Genomic DNA, 6,023 nt, shown 5'->3' on the forward strand with positions numbered 1-6,023 from the left:
TATAACAGCCTGGAATGCCGACACCCAAGAAGGGGCTCTTGTTTAAATGACTGTTTGTCTGTAGATTTTTTTTTTTTTTTTTTTTCTGTGGTGTTGTGAAGCACTTTGGCCCCTTGTCACATCATGCTACTCGCTTTAATTGGGTCACACTAAAAAAGAGTGACTATGGAAAAGGTTCCCTTGGGCTGAGACCCGCTCCCCCACCACCACCACTACCACCCAGACACACTCTCTCTCTCTCTCTCTCTCTCTCACTCTCTCTCTCTCTCTCTCTCTCTCTCTCTCTCTCTCTCTCTCTCTCTCTCTCTCTCAGGGATATGAGAGCTACACAGTGGGAAAAAAAGGAGTTACAACATCATTTTGCGTCAGCCTCACAAACAACATTACAGTGTAATATAAACAGCTTGCTGGGTTAATATGCGGCCATTAAAAGTGGTTGATGTTCAGACTGTGAGTGGTTTTGGTCCAGCTGCTTGAATAGATATTCAGAGTAAATTAGGGGATCTGAATTTTGAATGTTTTGCTTTCTAATTTTCCATTTTACTTTTTTCTCTGTTTTTTTTTCATCTTTTTTTTTTTTTTTTTTTACACATCCTGAGGTACCCTGTATACATTTATCTGCCATGACTTCACTCCTGCTCCTTTCAGACAGCAGCTGTGTGATACTGCGGGTAACATGGGGGTTCCTCCACAGCCCACACAAACATCCCGTTCACTACCAACAGTCATCCCCTCTTTTGGTGAAAACCTTGCCAATGTTTTGGAGATATAAGAAAAACAGGCTGATTCCCATTTGCAGCCATTTAATATCATAATTCAATAAGGAATCTGGCCAGGAGGGTCACACTTACTTTGAAGAAATAGATAAACTACACATACACACACACACACACACACACAGTGTGTGTGTGGTGGGTCCAGTGGTGGGTCCCAGCGAGTCAGCTCTGTTATCTGAACAAAGCCCATCACACATGCATTCATCTTGGTGTGTGTGACAAGGCAGACGAGGGAGTCTTGGTTAAACAGCCTCTTCAAAACAAACCACTGCTGCCAAAGCTGCTGTTTTGCCAGATGAGCTTTGGACTGGAGGAGAGAGAAATGTTCTCCTGAAACAAAAACAACGGGGATGCTGGGTGAAGAAATTTGCATACATGCATCATGAAGGCATAAACACAGAAGAGCAGGTGTGGAGAATGAGGAGTGATGCTGCAGCCTCTCTTCTTCTCTTCTCTCCTCTTCTCTTTTCCGTTCTTCACTTCCCTTCTTCTCTCTTCTCCTCTCCTCTTTTCTCTTCTCCTCACTCCTCTGTTCTTCTCTCCTCTTTTCTTCTCCTCTCTTCTCTTCTCCTTTCTTCACTTCCCTTCTTCTCTCTTCTCCCCTCCTCTCTTCTCATCCCCTTTTCTTCTCCTCTCCTAACTCCTCCTTTCTTCTCTCCTCTTCTCTTCTCTCCTCTTCTATTCTCCTCTCCTCTCCTCTCTTCTCTTCTTCACCCTTCTCCTCTCTTCTTCACCCTTCTCCTCTCTTCTCTGTTCTTCCCTTCTCCGCTCTTTTCCTCTCTTCTCTTTTCCTCTCTTCTCTTCTCTTCTCTTCTCCTCCCTCCTTTTCTCTCTCCTCCTTTCTTCACTTCCCTTATTTTCTCTTCTCCTCTCCTCTCTTCTCATCCCCTCTCTTCTCCTCTCCTCACTCCTCCTCTATTCTCCTCTCCTCGCCCCTCTTCTCTTCTCTTCTCTTCTCTTCTCTTCTCTTCTCTTCTCTTCTCTTCTATCCTATCGTTTCCTCTCCTCTCCTCTCCTCGCCCCTCTTCTCTTCTCTTCTCTTCTCTTCTCTTCTCTTCTCTCCTATCGTTTCCTCTCCTCTCCTCCTCTCCTCTACATTTATCATATTCTACAGCAGCACATTAGTCTGCCTGTGTTTTGATCTCTGCTGTATTAACCTCTACATGTGATAAGGCAGCTGCTCTTTGTTATCCATCCACTCCAGCTCGATTTTGAGTGGCACACAGCTGAGATAAGGCACATTTGGAAATGTGGCGCTGGAAAATGTACAGCGATGGTGTAACCCAATGAACTCGCAATCTAAATAACATCGGTGTAGAGTATATTGAGATTAACGAGCCATTTATGATGTTATGAATCTGAAGAAAGATGGATGAGCGGTGCATTTTTGAGGTGATATGTATTTGTCGTTGGGTGAACTTTGGACTTGAACCTGAACTATGAGACAGCTGTTTAATGTCTCCGAATGAAAAAAAAAAGGATGATCTCAGTAATACGATGACACTGGACTGATCGACCGAGAAAAACTAGCAAACATCTTTAAACGCTGATTTTCGTCGCTTTCTGGCATCACATCAAATATTAAATATCGAGATGTCTTGTGCATCTTTTATACACATTTCCGTGTAATTCAGCAGGACTTGTGTGGTATCTCTGGAAAACCTGCGATCTGCACAAGAATTTAAATTAAGTTCTGCTGGGATAATTTTGAGCAAAGAAGTGTACGTTTCTAATGACAAAACCAGTGACGGGGCTGGCAGGATTGAAGAGATTAAAATTACAGAAAAAAAAAAAAAACATTCTACTGAATTGTGTGTGTGTGTATGTGTGTGTGTGTGTGTGTGGGTGGGTCTTGTCACGGATTTTAAAATGAAGATAGAGGAGATGTGTTCAGTAAGATTTGTAATGTAATGTGAGGCATCTTGCTGTGCATATTCCTTTTTTTCTTTAAAAGAAAGAAAACAAAATATAAAGACACCTTTGTACTTTTTAGAGAAAAACTGCTGTGTATTTCAATTAATTATGACTGTAGTTATTGTCATTATCAAAGATGTCAGGGTTAAGGTTACAAAATGTTAATATTTGCCTCCGGCTGTTGTTGTAATTTTATTTTCAACAGTCGCCATTACAAGTTGAGTAATGTTCAATTACACATATTTGAGAAGATAAATACAAAGTTTTATTAAGATACATTGATGTTTGGACATATAAATCGTTAACTTATTACCTCAGGTAGGAAAAGCTGCCAGACTCCGAAGATTCCACTCTGGGTGACGGCTGTTTTCTGCTGAAGTTCACTCTACTGTCTGAGGTCTGACCTCCAGTCAGTCTGTAATGTTGCTGGCTTACACAGCCCAAACGGCCCAGTGAAAAGCTCAAGCTCTGCACTTCCTTACAGTATTTCTCAATTGCTAAGACACATATCTTGAAACCCTCCATCCTTTTCTCTAAACTGTAAATACAAAACCCAATTTTCAAACTATACTTTACAAAACCTCTGACTCGTCCTGCAAAACCAGACTATCGCCTCAAAACAGTTCCAACAGCGCTCAAAACCAAACACTGTTGTCAGATCAGACCCCAAGTCAATCAAAATGAAAAACACCACTGAACAGTCATTACACACAACATAGAAAAAAGGAACACACAATGATCAGATGATAAATCAAATATTTATGGTTCACTTTAGGAAAATGCAATTTGCAACACAAAAATCCTTTTTACCACTAAAAAAAAAAATCTACATGGCATCATGTCAACGTGCTGGGTCAGGCCACAGGATTTCATCCACATCGCAGGCCACATTCTCCCTGGCCAGGCAACGTGGGCTAGCCGTGCTCAATTGAGCACATTCTAAACGTCTGATTGACCAATCAGATTGCTCGGTCGGATCTACATGTTGTAGAATGTGTCATGTCTCACCCAGCACCTTAAGTTATGTTTTCTTGGTTTCATTTTTATTTTTCTGCACTTCCTGTTTTATTGTCTCACTCTCCTCTCATTTCAGATCACTTCCTGTCAAGTTTCCCTCCTGTGTGATGGCCTGCCTCGCCCTCATGTGTTACACCTGTGCCTGGTTGTCTTCCCTCTCCTTGTGTATTTAGTCAGTGCACTCCCTGCTCTCTGTGCCAGTTCGTTGTTGCCCTTTGTGTCTTCACGTTCCTGTCGTTTTTCCTGGTGTTAGCCCTGGTTCCTCTGATTCTTCTTCTGGTTTTTTGGATTCTGATTTTTGCCTAGCCCTTCTGGATTGTCTGCTTGGATTCTGACTGCTTTTGTGTTTTGACCTTGTTTCTGGAATAAAGGGCTTGTTAATTGACTGTCTGACTCAGGATTGTGCTTTTGGGTCCAATTCTGACACCCAGCCTTAGCATAATGCAGTTATGAGGGTCTCTTGGTGTGGGGAGAACATAGATGTCCTCCCCCCTGATGTGGCAGTTTTTGCAATTCTGCAAAAAATGAACATGCGGTTACAAAAATATACATGCAGTACTAGGCTTACGCGTACATTGGAAAATTTGATTTTACTGTATTGAAACACCTCTTGACAGCACTGTATAGAGTCATACTGTAAACATGTACGTAATGAAAGAAGTAATTACCTGTTCTCCTCTCTGAATGTCCGGACTATTTTTTTTTTTTTTTTGGTGGACACAGATGGTGGACACAGTGAATCGACTGAGATTGGGCTGCACTCGAAGTCCTGCTTCCTGCATTGTCAAACCGTGGACAAGAACATGGTCTATGATGGTTGCTCGTATTTCATCTGAAATAACTCTTCTTCCTCCTCTTCCTCCTCTCATCCTGACTCTGCCTCTGCCTCTCTGAGGGTTTCTCTCCATAGTGACATTTCAACAACCAGGGCTCCCTGAACTGGCTTACATTGGTTTCTTCACATCGTTAGCTAAAGGTGTGATCAATTTTGAGTTGCTGTATTTAAGTGGTGACACCTGTGCTTTACAGTTTTTCTCGATTGCTAAGACACATTTCTCGAAAGCTGCTCTCCTTTTCTCTAACCTGTGAACACAAAACCCCATTTTCAAGCTACATTCGCAAAACCTCAGACTCCTCTTGCAAAACCAAACTTTCACCTCAAAACAGTTCAATCTGTGCTCAAAACTGAACTGTGTTGTCAAATTGTGCCCCGAGTCAATCAAAATTAAAAACACTACTGAGCAGTCACTAAACACAACATAGAAAAATAGAAAACACAATGAACATGACATGAATCTGTAGAAATAAATGTTTATTGTTCACTCTAGGCTAAATGCATGTTGCAAAACAAAAAACCTGTGCATTTAGCACTTGTATATAGTAAAAAAAAAAGTACAAAAAACAGAAATCTTGTGCATTTACACGTAGCACTTGCACAGTACAAAAACAAATAGAAATCTTGTGCATTTAGCACTTGTATACAGTAAGCCTACGTAAAAATAAAGTACAAAAATATAGATGGAATACTAGGCCTACAAACAGTTAGCCTAACCCTCCATTACAATACTACAGTACATTGGCACAGTGATGTACTGAAACATATATTTACTTACAGTACACTGTGGTACAGTATATAGTATAGTCATACAGTAATTGCTGTCATCATTTACATAATATAATGTCAAAAAAGGTAATTACCTGTTCTCTTCTCTAAATCTTCAGATTATGGTGGACACAGTGAGTCTACTGATGTTTGATTGTACCCTTTGTCCGGCCTCCCTCATGCTCATACCATGGACAAGAACATGGTCAATCACAGTAGCTCTGATTTCATCAGATATTACTGTTCTTTGTTTTCACTGACCACCTCGACCTCCTCTCACACAAACTCCTCCTCTCAGATTTCTATCCATTGTAGGGCCTCCCAAAGCAGTGCTCTCTGAACTGCCTTATATATGTTCCCTCACATCAATTAGCCACAAGTGTGATCAATTTTGAGTTGTTGTGTTCAACCAGTGACACCTGTGCTTTACTTGTGTTTGACTTTTGCCACCTGTGCTCACCATTATGCAACACAAGTGCATCACAATGAAAATGTGTTGGTAAGTTGTGTCTAAACAGGTGAAACGTGCTTATGGTTTTGCCAGAAGAGTGACTGATTCAATCAGTGGGTTCAGGCAATGGAGCATTTGTTTCAGACAATAGGGTTTAGTGTTTTAGCAATTGAGAAAAACTGGAAGTGAGTTTCACTTTTGCTCCCTGTGCTCACAATTATCCAACACAAGTGCATAACAGTGAGAAAATGTGTATAAACTT

Source organism: Myripristis murdjan, chromosome 1 (assembly GCF_902150065.1).
Source record: "Myripristis murdjan chromosome 1, fMyrMur1.1, whole genome shotgun sequence".
In the NCBI taxonomy this organism is placed as follows: Eukaryota; Metazoa; Chordata; class Actinopteri; order Holocentriformes; family Holocentridae; genus Myripristis; species Myripristis murdjan.